Genomic DNA, 14,522 nt, shown 5'->3' with positions numbered 1-14,522 from the left:
TGGAATGATCGTAGCGAAGGCAGGAATTTCTAATTAGATGTATTTTAATTTTCGCGGAGTGGGGTGAAGAATAAATTAGTTGAATATTTCGAAAATTAATGGATAATGTCCAAAAGTTTAGAATTCGTATAATTAATTTTAGCTGAATGATAGGTGGAGTAATGCAGACAGCTATTATATGTTTTAAACATTTTAGAAATTAGGTTATTGCAAAGTGGGCGAAAAGTGAGGAATGGAGAGGAAATAAATGTGTCAATTTTACAGTTTCTTCGACATCAAAATAAAAGCAGTTATTGAGAATCTATTGGATGTCATGGTGTACGATTCCTTTCTAATTCGTGTACAAGGCTGGGAGAATGTTAGTCGAAACTATGGATCTCAGTACTTGAATAAAGCACTATTTTCTTTTTTCTCTCGTTTAATAATGACTGGATATAAAATATTATTTAATAAAGCGCTTTAAACATATGCGATTAATTGCGTTTCTCTATTTTGCAAATATTAACTCAGTGAGATTTACACAGAAGTATAAAAAAAAATCTGATTCCATAGTAATTTAAGGAAGTAAACTATGTAAGAAGCAGCACATATTAAAATGTTAAGTGCAAATATAGGAAGACGTAAATATAGAAACTAAAAAAAATAAAACGACATGACGAAATGAAATCGAAGGATGTGGCCGTCTATGGCATGGTAATGACGATACGACTCCTGAATGTTCTTATGACCAAAATTCAATTAAATAATATTGTTCAGATATTAAGAAATTTTGAGTTCTGAGAGATGAAAGCTTAATGCTACCGAGTTACTTGAAAAAAAAAATGAAATTATTAATATGTAATATCCTACGAGATAATGGAGACACACGCATGGACACAAACGCATATATACACAGATATACATGCGTACAAATATGTTTATGTATATTTATTTATGTATATATGCATATATATATATATATATTTACATATATATATATACACACATGTGTGTGTATATTATATGTATATATATATATATATAATATATATATATATATATGTATATGTGTATATGTGTATATGTATATATGTATATATATATGTATATGTGTATATGTGTATATGTATATATGTATGTATATATATATGTATATGTGTATATGTGTATATATATGTATATATATATATTTATATATGTATATCTATATATGCATATAAATATGTATATACACACTCAAACATAGATATGCAAACATATATGCTTGTATATATATAATGTGTGTGTATGTGTTTCGATGTGTATGTGTGTGTTCGTGGAAGGTGTAACCTACCAATTGGTTTCTAGGAGGTGCAAACTGTTCAGAAATAATAAGTTTCAAAAGGAGAATGTAACATAGGTGACCTCTTACACACAGACACACAAAATATTAACGTTGAACATTTATCAAAAACTTCCGAGGGAGAAACGAATCCTTTTAATTACCAGTTCTATGCGTGGGGAATTTATTTACATCTTGCGTTTGGATTCTTCTCATGTTCATACCTAATTGAGTGACTTTAATCCAGGATATGTAATGTTAATCTCATTTAAAGTGTTATATGCGAAATAATGCTAGGCAACCGTCAACGGGAACTACCAATGCGGAGGCTTGTCTCTGGGATCCTTGTAGCCATCCGTCGATTACGACGACGCGGGTTCCAATTGATCCGATCAACGGATCAGCCTGCTCGTGAAATTAACGTGCAAGTGGCTGAGCACTCCACAGATACGTGTACCCATAACGTAGTTCCCGGGGAGTTTCAGCGTGACACAGCGTGTGACAAGACTAGCCCTTTGAAATACAGGTACAAAAGAAACAGAAAGAAAGAGAGAGAGACATTTGTGGTGAAAGAGGATAGCAGGGTTCGCAACCACTCGTAGAGCTTTAAGTGCTTTCGCTCAATAAACACTCGCAACGCCCGTCCTGGGAATTGAAATCGTAATCTTATGACCGCGAGCCTACTGCCCTAGCTACTGGGCCATTGCGCCTCCACTAGTTTATTGTAATGTTTGATGGAATTTCATAAAAGGACACTGCACTTTTAGCTGATGTCCTGATGTGGTATCTGTATTATAATTTCTAATTTGATTTACACTTAGAAATAATATATTTCTATATCTCTCAGAGAGATTTATGCAGTAGGAGAACGATAAAGTGGTAGTATGTTGTCAGCTTAATGTGACAGTCCCATGAAAGGGAAGAATGCTACTGTTATTTAGCCCTAGGAAACACTGTTTCCTGTTGGACCTGACACATTACCTATGTCCTTATGTTTTCAAAGGGTGGAGGTGCTTATCTCCACTTTCTAAATATAAGGGCACAGGAAATGTGTCGAGTCGAACAGGAAACGGTGTTTCCTAGGGCTAAATAATGCTAGCGTTCTCCCCTTTTTATAGGTCCATTACCTTAAGCTGACACCATATTATCAGATTTATACTTATTCTCCATTACAGATGTCCACGTCTATTTCACAATGTGACGAATATCAGAATCATTACACACTAGCATGAATTCAAATTTTCACTATAGTTCAATAAGCTGTATACCAGTAAAATACCGAGGGGACATTTTATCAAATATACATTTTATAAACTTTCCAGTATGAAACAAGACTAAATATGTAATAGAAAAACATGGCAGTCCTTGTTAAATTCTCCTCATCAAGCTTTTTTTCTAATTATCTCCTTCATTAGTGTAGTTGGTCTCTTTCATCTAAAACGAAGTATGTCAATTTTTTCATTTAATTTAAACTCTTACTCTAATTATCTGAATTCGATATCCGTTCATTTGTTAATTTGTGTCATTATAATGTCCGGTTTGTTACATACACGCTTTACATCGTTTGCAGCAGTTCATAGACACGAAATTTTGATCATGTAAACGGAACACACGCTGAGGCAGACACACATGCGCACACACACTCGCACAAATACACGCATGCGTACACACGTACACTTAAAAGAGACATACAAGTGCCTAACGTAAGTATATAAACACACACACGAACATAAACGTTTGTATGTATGTGTGTCCGTATGTGATATATATATATATGTGTGTGTGTGTGTGTGTGTGTGTGTGTGTGTGTATGTGTGTTTAATTGGCAATACTTATTCATGCGATGTACAGAATTATAGACTGCACGAGTGTATAGATTTATGCACATTTAGTCACAAACGCTCACGGGCACATACATATAAATCTGCCTATCAATCTCCTGTACCTAGATACAATTTATACACATATACATAAATCAAATTATATATGTGTGTGACGCGCACGGGCGCAAATATGTGCGTGCAATGCCTTCCTGTATAGAAAGCTTGTTTCATTGCATATTTTCGTTACAGCAGGGTAGAACATTAGTCAATACTCTCCGTTGTAATTATTGAATGAGTTCATTGGTTCAGAAAATTGATTCCTTTTGTCTTTAAATCAACATCGGTACAGGACTATACGTATCTTTTTGTACAATAATTACAATTTAATTACGATATCACTGTTAGAAATTGAGTTAACTGTTTGAGCCGCCCCCGTGTGAGACAGGGCATCAGGATATATATTCGAGCCGTCAGCAGAAAAGTTATCTAACATATGCGATGCGTTCTATAATGTTCAGTGGCCGCAGATGACAACCAACCCAACAGTCACACTCTCTTAATTAAACGATCGACAAAGCTGGAAATACATACCTATTTTCCAACTTTGAAAATGTCACTATCATGCTAGTGTGTATACTTGAAGCTTTATCATGCAACTATAAACCTTATGCAATGTCTTATGCTAATCTTGAAGTATTGTCGCTTTTCACCCGCTGCGTTTATTTTGGCAGGGCTTTGCAATTATGTCATAAATTATCTTTACGGCAACGATGTTTGTTTCAATAACATTTTGGAATAAATGTTAATGCTCTTTGATATTTGTCAAAGGACAAATGCATTCTGCGTTGTACTGAGGCGTGCATTTTTATATTTGATGTACTTTCTGTACTAAATAACTAACTCACAGACAAGAAGAAAGAAGGGCTGAAGTCAAACGGAGACGAAAAAATCTAGGTTTACGGGTAGTGTCAGCTACATATTGCATCAGCCCATACATAATGCAGTTATTATGCCTCGTTTTATTTTTTCAAAATTAAGATAAACAGAGTTCTATTTTAAACTAAAGTATACTCGCCTTCATTTTCTACAATGGTCTTTCATCTATCTGGTAAGCTTGCAAGGCCTACCAGACGAAAACTACTCTTCCATCACTGTTCTGACCTCATCTACACAATTCGTATGCTTTCCGTCCAAATGATTTTTGAAGACTGCGGAATAAATGATAATCAAATGTGGCAATGTCCAGTGAATATGCTTGGATGCATTAAAACTTCTCCAGCATTAGAGCAAGAGAGAAGCGTGGGTATTGGGAAGTGGAAGAACAGAAGTGTCTTATATGAGACTAGTTCACTCGAAGTGGCCGAGGCCGTTATAGTAGCTATAGAAAAAGCAAAAATACGGAAGTGTGAAACGGAAGATGAAGCGTATCTATGAGGATGAAGCGTATCTTTGTGTTAAGCAGTATCACTCTCCAAAGGTTTCCGCCATATTGTCTGTTTTATGTCTGCTATGATTCAGTAGATTATTTCTAATTGCTTTGTGTAAAATATTTTCAAGGAGAAAGAAGGAGGAACGCTCTATGAAATGAGTTTAGAGGGTGCAATCATCATTTGCGTTATTTTGTAATGATTGTTTCTGATATTTGGGAAGCATTTAAAGGATCTAATAGACTTCAAGTGGAATGAAATGCATATAAAGTGATTTGATGTGAGACTTTTTATATGTGATTTTCTTACTTTATTACTATTTCCTATTTCTTTTATTTTACTGAATTTATTTTTGATTTGAAAGCACCAATATGGACACCATCCCGCTGGCGGATGGTTGCAAGGGCTTTATACTTCAAGTTCGTTTAAAGTTGGTGTGTGGTGATTGTACTACTTGTAGAAGTTGGATCTGAAAAGAAATGAAACAAAAATATTTCACGTGAAGTTAGTAGAGAATTCTTTAGTTTCACAGAAACCTGTAATAAGAACTGAAGGCAATGAAGAATAATGGGCAACGAAGAGTAATTCCGTATATGTAAGCGTTGCCAAGCAACAAACGATGGGTATTATTGAATTTGTAAAGAAATACTATTAGTTATCAAAATTCTGAATGTTCAATAACCTCAAACCGTTGTTTGCTTCATTATCATAAATGTTTTCAAAAATAAAGAAACAATGTTGTAAAGATATATAGGAATTTATGCATCAAAATATGGAAATATATAAAATTTGGAATTACCAAATTCTTGCTAGTAATAACTATTATTATTAAAGAAAACGGATTGACTATGATACGTGGAGGAATCACTGACCAGTGAAGTTTTAATCATTCGGTTTAGTGATTTAACAATGTGTTCATTGACTAAATAATTGATTCTAGTAATGGCCTCGGTAGAAACCATTAGGAAACTGGAATTTTGACAAACGGTTAGTTGGTTTAGGAATTTTGTAATTAACGATTTCAAATTTTGTAATTAACAACAGCAATTCTAAATATTTCAAGATTGCAATGCAGTGATGTCCATTAAGAGCTCAGAAAACAAAAACAAAAAAACAAGCATGTAAGAACATATGCTGTGTTTAGTTGTTCAATTGATGATTGATATGAAATAATTTGAGTGGAATATTAAAATCTCATGCTAACTCATCGCTCTGATAGACACACATACACACACACATACACACACATACATACAGAAAACACAGGCACTCATGCAAACAGATATACATTCCCAGAATACAAGCACAATTCATTATATTTAAATTGATACCTTTTATTAGTACTTATAAATAAAAAGAAAGTTTTGTATATTATTAACTAGCAGTATCGCCCGGCGTGGCTCGGGTTTGTAAGGGAAATAACTATATAAGCATTTTTAGAGAGTTATAGCCAAAAAAATAGCAAACAAATGCATTAAAAATGGAAAAAAAATTATGGTAATTTTTTATTATATCGTTGACTCATCGTAGACATTTTTAGAGAGTTACGTCCCTTATATAATAGCGAAAAAATGCATTAAAATGGAAAAACATTGTGGTAATTTTTTTTTAAATCGTAGACTCATCGTAGACGCGCGCTAAGACCCAGAAGGGCTCGATATGAATCACGACTATACGATACCCGCTTTTGGTTAAACTGCACCGCAAAATGTGGGAGTAGTTAGGAATCTAAATCGTAGGAGACAAACACACAACTTCTCTTTTATATATAAAGATTAATATGTTAAATAACGAGATATTGTAAATTCGTCATACGTCTCATTATTCCTATTAGGGGAAGAGAGACGAGCTGGAAAAATCATTAGAACATGAAAAAAATATTTTTGGTAATTCTTTTTGAGTTCAAAACCTGACGTGGTATCGATGAAATAAAGTAATACGTTCTGAGGTCAGAAGCTAATTATGAGTTTTATTTCTTTTTGGATTATTTTCCAATTTTGCCGAGAAACTTCCCAATACCTGAGGCAATGAAACTGGCTATATACGTTGATAATCCACTACAATACTCATACAAAGTCCATCATTTACAAAGACAAATAACGTTATGTACAAAAGATATTTACATAAATGGTAATTGTTTTAACAGCAAGAATGCCCTTCTCATTACGAGTGTCCTACCAGTTCAAACAATAGTTTCCACTTATTGCATGGATTGAAAACCAGGGATCATTCGCAAAAAATTATAATTGCCTTCAGATACTACATTATTTCAATTTCCATGGGCAAATTTCTGTTTTCTGAGCTCAACAAATACTTTTACTGAATTACGTATGATAACAATTTTAATCAGTTAAGATCAAAAGCCATGATAGCCAGTGCCTGGTAATACATCATGCTATTATTATTATTATTATTATTATTATTATTATTATTATTATTATTATTGAGTCAGAGAGCAGTGCATGCCATCAAAGTGACACTGGGGTAAAATATACGAAGCCCAGTATACCCATCATGACTACCCGTCTGATAAGGGTACACCAGGCACATGCATCACAACCATATGTGCGCGACATGGTGATCTCATATCAAGATAAACAGCACATGACCTTGCAGGTGGAGCCCAGTTAGAATTTTCTTCAGATCGAGTAACCCATCCCGCTCAAAAGGTCCCTGAATAAGGGTTGTTTAAGGACGTTGAACGAAACACCCATGTTTCCAGAGGTGAATTATTCAAACCCCAAAGAATCCTTCTCAACACATGGCTATGATGCTCCCCCACTACTTCTGCTCGTGATCAGAGATGCACATATCGTCAGCCACTAAGGGACATGCTCAACTGGTTATGGTCAAACAACTGACAAGCAAATCTGTGGTATTGAGCAGAATATTTGCTGTAGCCCATCTTTTATACCAAGACAAAACAATGTACATGATAACACTTCCAATCAGTTAAGATCAGAAGCCATGAGAGCCACTGCCTGGTACAGCATCAGGGCATTTATTATTATTATTATTATTATTATTATTATTATTATTATTATTATTATTCAGTAGGTTTATTTTTATAGCGTGCTTTCACTTCCCTACCGAGCGCAGCTCTGTGTGCCTTGGGTATGTGCTGTGATTTGTTGTGATGCTCTGATGGTTATTGTATGGAAAATGCTCTGCGTAGGATGTGTGCAGTGCCTAGTAGTGCAATTTTCTGTATGATATATGTGTTTGTAAGTCCTGGTGTTTTTGTTATGTATTTGTCTGAATATTTTTTTATCATGCCTAATGCACCTACTATGATAGGAATTGTTTCTGTTTTCAGATTCCACATTCTAGTTACCTCTATTTCCAGGTCTTTGTATTTTGAGAGTTTCTCCATTTCTTTTAGAGACACGTTGTCATCTGCCGGTATTGATACATCAATTAGAAAGCATTTTTTTTCTTCATGATCTCTGACAACTATATCTGGTCTGTTGGCCTTAATTTCTCTATCTGTGTGTATCGGCATATCCCAGAGTATGGTTGCTTTCTCGTTTTCTGTAACCTTTTCTGGTGTGTGCCTATACCATCTTTTTTCTGTTGTTATTCCATAATGTTGGCATAGCTTCCAGTGTATGTAGGTTCCAACTCTGTCATGTCTGTGAATATTATTATTATTATTATTATTATCATTATCATTATCATCATTATTATTATTATTATTATTATTATTAATATTATTATTATCATCATTATTATTATTATTATTATTATTATTATTATTATTATTATTATTATTATTATTCAGTAGTTTTATTTTTATAGCGTGCTTTCACTTCACTACCGAGCGCAGCTCTGTGTGCCTTGGGTATGTGCTGTGATTTGCTGTGATGCTCTGATGGTTATTGTATGGAAAGTGTTCTGCGTAGGATGTGTGCAGTGCCTAGTAGTGCAATTTTCTGTATGTTATATGTGTTTGTAAGTCCTGGTGTTTTTGTTATGTATTTGTCTGTATATTTTTTTATTATGCCTATGCGCCTACTATGATAGGAATTGTTTCTGTTTTTAGATTCCACATTCGAGTTACCTCTATTTCCATCATTGTTATTATTATTATTATTATTATTATTATTATTATTATTTTCTCTTTATCACAGGGCTTACTGGAACTCCTGGAATCTTGCATGCGTAGCGGCTTACTACTGGCAGCCTAGAGTACGACGCTATTCATTCTTTTCAGCTATCTTATACTTCCCTTGTTATTCTAGCCGTGCCAAAGAGGCAACACTTTTGCAACACTTCTACTGTCTTCATTTTGTATAGACATTTCGTACTTAACAGGATTGTATCTATCTATCTATCTTTTCACCTTCCTTCTTAACTATTCATGGGTCAAAGGGGCTTGTGGAATCAACTGTATGAGAAACGCGGGCAATACCACATAATATAGATCATATGGAATAGAGCATTCTGCAGGTAGGATTTCAATATAGACATATCTTTCTACTCGCAAAAAGATTTCAACTCAAATACCAGAGTCACTCAACATTATATCAATGTTGACAACATCATCATCGTTATCATCATCATCGTTATCCTCCTCCTCTTCTCCTCCTCATCGTTTATATTCAGTGTCATTATTATCTTCAGGATCAAAATCACAATTATCATCACCAACCATATTTTGATATCGTAATTAATACGTGTATTTAACTCAATTATCAATTTCATCTTGTTAAAGATATTAATTATAGTAATAACAATCTGTTATTATATTAAAAATTCGAAAGCAATTACATTTTCAGAAAGGAAGACAAATTCGGATTTTGCTACAATACCAACACACTTTTATTTTAAGCAACAACAACAACGGCAGCAGCAGCAGCATAAGCAACAACAATAACAACTGGTACCTTTGTGTAATTTGAACCCCAACCTCTCTGCTCTTAATAATGATAATTGTGTGAAACTCTGCAAATGCGAACATCTGTGAGGGATTATTCTTTGAAACTGCACCGAGATTACTGAAAGGAATATTTTTCAATCCTTATTTAAAATACATCTTTTCCAATTCATACATGATTACGCACTAATTTGACAGGCTAGAAGAATCGGACAAAATAGCCAACGGTAATTGACAATCTGAAGGCGGCGAGCCGGAAGAATCGTTAGTACGCCGGGCGAAATGCTTAGCGGTATTTCATCTGCCGTTACGTTCTAAGTTCAAATTCCGCCGGGGTCGACTTTGCCTTTCGGGGTCGATAAATTAAGTACCATTTACGTACTGATGTTGATATAGTCGACTTAATCCGTTTGTCTGTCCTTGTCTGTCATCTCTGTATTTAGCCCCTTGTGGGTAGTAAACAAATAGGTAAATGACAATCTGAGTTCAAATCCACCGCGAACAACTTTTGTTAGAAGTCCGTCTATCATTGACAATATAAGTACCAGTTTACAGCGATAACTTTTCTGTGAATGATCATTGATTGTAATTCATAGCGTTCTTTAGGTTAATATTTCGTAAATGTCCGATTAACTTACGTTCTGATATCGCTGGTGACGTCATTCTGGCAGGTGATGCTGGTATTCTCGTCTCACTTCAACGAGGCGACAAGATGGCAGGAATGGTTAGCACGACGTACAACACTCTTACTACTGTTTCCTCTGTCTGAAGGATCCGATCCCAAATTCAGTCGAGGTCAACTTTGCCTTGAAGTATACAAAATAAGTACCAGTGAAATGTTGGGGCAAAATAGTCGATTTTCTCCTCCTTTGAAAAACTGGTAGCCATGGGTTATATATAGAACAATTCTTCTTTCGTTTTCACATCATCGACATTGTAAAGATAAAGAGATTTTCTGTATCACCTCAACTTGTTTTCTATCTAAAACGAAATCATGGGTCATCACCTTCTGGAAGAACGTTCGATTTGAATGACTTATTACGCTATACGCAACTTTATTTATTTATCTCTCCTAAGAGTCACACACGGACAACGCACCCGAACACAGATACTCAAGTGTGCAATAAGCAGTATTGTGTCCAAAATTCATGATGACCATCTGATTGCAGGTTGTCAATATTTCCGATTCCGGAAGTGTTGCAGCAACCTGTGATGGTAACCGTGGTTTCTTTGAATTGGTGTAAGAAAATTATCATCAACATAATCTTGGACCATACATATATATGCATGTGTGTATATATATGTACATATATATATATATATATATATATATGTGTGTGTGTGTGTGTGTGTGTGTGTGTGTGTAAGTGTGTATGTATGTGTGTGTGTAAGGCGGCGTGCTGTAAGGCGGCGTGCTGTAAGGCGGCGTGCTGTAAGGCGGCGTGCTGTAAGGCGGCGAGCTGGCAGAAATATTAACGAGCCGGTATTTCGTCTGTCGTCACGTTCTGAGTTCAAATTTTGCCGAGGTGGACATTACTTTTCATCCTTTCGGGGTCGATAAATAATGTAATAGTTTCGCACTGGGGTCGATGTAATCGACTTAATATCCCTTTGTCTATCTTTGTTTGTCCCTCTATGTTTAGCCCTTTGTGGTCAGTGAAGCAATGTGTGTGTGTGTTTGTGTGTGTGTGTGTATGTGTGTGTGTGTGTGTTTCTCTGTATTGGTTTGTTGCAAAGCATGAAGTATAGTAACAACACAAACTGACCGAAATGATTTCAAATCACCTTGATTTCCAAACCCAATGATAGAATCTGAACTCTGGCAAAATGGTCTTGTTCTATATTGTCCAGTACTTTTCTTTTATTTCAAACAGAAGAACTGCTAAAAAATGTGAAAATACTGTTTATTTCAGATATTTCAGCTGGGTGGAATTTGTTTTTAATAGAGCATTATTCTTATAAGGTTTACAAACCCGTAATGGAAGCTAAGAAGACCTTTCTAATATATCACTAATCACTAATTCACTTTCGGAATGCTTTTATGTATTTCTCTTTCTCTCCCTCTCGTTCCGCCACGCTCTATAACTCTATTTATTTATATATCTACAAGTGTTCCCTTGTTTTCGCTCTATTTATTTCCAACTTTGTTCTGCTTTATGTATACATTCTCATGCACATATTTGCATATCTAGAAACACTTATATATATTTAAATGTTAAACTTCTGGTGATGTTAAACTTCTGGTGATGTTAAACTTCTGTGAGGTCACCCATCAGGATTTGAAGCTCCAAATACTCATCACACAACATTATGTTGCTCGCATTCACTTAGTTGTTTCTACAGTGATGGATTGGATCTGTAGTCTTCGAATCAGCTTTCTTCTTTCTGGTTTTGAGAAGCATAATTTCTCAAAATTAATATTCAGGCAGTGCGTTACATATGCCATATGTATGTATGTTCGTATGTATGTATGTATGTATATATATATGTATGTGTATATTAATGTATATATTTACATATCTAGAATATCTATATACACATGTATGTATGTTTGTATGTATGTATATATTAATATATGTGTATGTGTCTTAATATTGAAACAATTTATCAGGATGTTAAGAACTATGAAAAGGTTTAGATTAGTCAGGAAATATTATGGTTTAAGTGTAAGCACCTCTGTTTTGAATCAGAAATATCTTGCTTAAATGTCTCCTTTGTCCTCTTCACACTGATTTACTCTTCCCCCTCTTTCTCTCCCCCTCTCTCTCCCTCTCTCTTTCTCTATGTCTGTCTCCTTATCCTGAAGCAATAGACTCTCATTATATTGACAAGACAAACAGTTCCTAATAGTTTGCATTGCGATAAAAAAAAGCTATTTGCTAATATGCATCATTACTGACATTGAGTGCAGCTGATTGCTCTTATAAAATTAATTACAGATGTCACATTGAGGTCAGTTGACCCAAAGGGAAGCTTTCAACTCAGTCATTCCCAATTTCCTATTCTTAATATGATTATTATTATGAATATTGTTGATACGTCTAGTAGCAATCTTGTTTATGATGATGATGATGATGATGACAGTGCTATGGCGGTGTTAATGGCGGTGCCGTTGAGAGCTGTGAGATTGTTATCAGTTATTCTTTATTTTTGAACGTTATAATTGTTATTATTGTTGCTAATTTTTTTGTATTGGATTTTTAGTTATTTGTTTCTGTTTTTTTTATATTATGCATAATATAGTTCTGCCAATCAATTAACACTCAATTAACATCCTATAAACCTTCATTGAATATCCTTCACTAGCTTTATTCGGTTTCCTATAAAATTTTCACTGATTTGTTTGTCGACTATTTTCTTCCTCTAACCTATAAAATACCATGAGACAAGAACATTCGCTCATATCGGATATAAGTGGCTGCACATTGGTTTGGGCTTGCAGCAATATGGATTTGCGAAAGCAGCTTTGATTTCTTGCTGAGCTGTTGCACGTCCCAAATTGATCGTTGTTGAAATTCGCATTGACAACCACTCGCCTTCAGTTAAGTCCAATTAAGTTTCATACGCATAATCAGAATGAAATAAATATTCATCAATGGCACATCCATGCAATATTTCTAGGCGTTCTTTTTTTTTTACATTCAGTTCTGATGCACGTACACACATAACACTCACGCACACAGACACAGATATACACAAGTAGACAAATATATGGATGCATGCCCGATTGTTTGGCTCCTGCATTTGTCTGTGGAGGAGTAAGTGGGTGTGTGTGTACAACGGCTAAAATTGTAAAATACTGTGAAATTTCGCGGCGAATTGACTGAGCTCTTTTTTCTTTAATGTTTCGTTATATATATATATATATATACATACTCTTTTACTCTTTTACTTGTTTCAGTCATTTGACTGCGGCCATGCTGGAGCACCGCCTTTAATCGAGCAACTCGACCCCGGGACTTATTCTTTGTAAGCCCAGTACTTATTCTATCAGTCTCTTTTGCCGAACCGCTATTTGACGGGAACATAAAGACACCAGCATCGGTTGTCAAGCAATGCTAGGGGGACAAACACAAACATACACGCACACACACATATACATACATATACATATATACGACGGGCTTCTTTCAGTTTCCCTCTACCAAATCGACTCACAAGGCTTTGGTCGGCCCGAGGCTATAGTAGAAGACACTTGCCCAAGTTGCCACGCAGTTGGACTGAACCCGGTACCATGTGGTTGGTAAACAAGCTACGTACCACACAGCCACTCCTGCGCCTATATATATATATATAAATATATATATATATATATATATATATGGTATATATTAGTGAAGACATACTTATATGTGTGTGTTTGTGGTTGTGTGTGTGCGTATGTGTATTTGGGTATATGTGTGTGTACATGTGTATAGCCAACCATTATATCATACTTATTGGGAATGCATCGCCTGTAGTACTTGTCCAGAGATAACTCTCAGGTAAGTAGTGTATAAAAAAATGTATGTCGGAATTAAACAAATATCCTGCTTGGTATGGTGGACGGGATGCACCACATACATCCATTCATCGATTTCTCTCTCTTTCTCTCTCTCTCTATATATATATATATATATATATATATATAGTGTTAGGTGTGATGTACAGAATTGAATATTGAGAAAAAAAGTCGTCAGAATTTGAGAAAAACACCCTTTATATATATATATATATTATATGTATATTTATATATGATCTTTGTCACACACACACACACTCACACACACACACACACACACACACACATGTATATATATATATATATATATAATATATATATATATATATAATCATTCGTCATTGTTAACTGCTTCTGTAAACAATCCTCTGCAAAAATATATTAAATCCTAAGAAAACCATTTCTTTCTGTTTGCCGAGAGAGGGCGTCTTACCGTTTGTTTGCGAAACCATTCCATCACCTCAAGAAGAGGAAGAATGATTTGATTTTCGACATTTTTAGCTCTTTATACATATTTGAGTAAATATCCATTTCCTCAGTTTATACATGTTGTAATATGGGTGGCTCTGAATTGGCAGAGAAAGGGAGAAATGTG

The 14,522-nt window shown here is 34.9% G+C and overlaps 1 long non-coding RNA gene across 1 annotated transcript in view; it reads right to left on the bottom strand.

The window, feature by feature from the left end:
• Positions 1 to 1,747: 1,747 nt before the first annotated feature.
• The window catches only part of LOC118766436, a 15,007-nt gene continuing 2,232 nt past the window's right edge, over positions 1,748 to 14,522 (bottom strand). The window contains exons 3-4 of the long non-coding RNA XR_005002369.1: positions 10,169 to 10,175; positions 1,748 to 2,014 (exon numbers count right to left, since the gene is read on the bottom strand). This is a non-coding gene — a long non-coding RNA (uncharacterized LOC118766436). The remainder of the gene's footprint in view (positions 2,015 to 10,168; positions 10,176 to 14,522) is intronic.

Source organism: Octopus sinensis, linkage group LG15 (genome assembly GCF_006345805.1).
Source record: "Octopus sinensis linkage group LG15, ASM634580v1, whole genome shotgun sequence".
NCBI lineage: Eukaryota > Metazoa > Mollusca > Cephalopoda > Octopoda > Octopodidae > Octopus > Octopus sinensis.
Note: the sequence above shows the minus strand (reverse complement) of the source record. Positions and strands in the feature narration are given on the sequence as shown.